This window comes from Hippocampus comes, unplaced genomic scaffold (assembly GCF_001891065.2).
Source record: "Hippocampus comes isolate QL1 unplaced genomic scaffold, H_comes_QL1_v1.1 scaffold36, whole genome shotgun sequence".
Lineage (NCBI taxonomy): Eukaryota > Metazoa > Chordata > Actinopteri > Syngnathiformes > Syngnathidae > Hippocampus > Hippocampus comes.
In genome coordinates this window covers 1,798,489-1,798,854 of record NW_017805695.1, presented here as the reverse complement: position 1 = coordinate 1,798,854, position 366 = coordinate 1,798,489, and positions in this window count along the sequence as shown.

Here is a 366-nt window from a genome sequence, read left to right as displayed (position 1 = left end):
GTTACTTATCGACATCATGTAACTTTTTTTGATGTCAGGTTTTGGACAGGTGTGAGACTGCTTTGGCCGCCGTGTGCATGTCTGATGTTGCTCAGTGTGGTCCAAGGGATGCTCAGAGAGTTTGTGTGAATGTTCACACATGCATGGAAAATTAGAGGGAACATTGCTTATGACACATCATTCAGTTATTCATTCGGGGCTTGGGTTCAGCTTGTTAAGTCTTTCTGGACAAATCTAAGGTTCAATCTTTACCCACGGATGAAGGTGCAAGTGTTCGATCTGTTATAAAATTTAGTGCAAAATGCAGTGTGGTAACTTGAAGCGTTACTAGTTTAATGCTATTTGTGTGTGTGTGTGGGGTGGGGG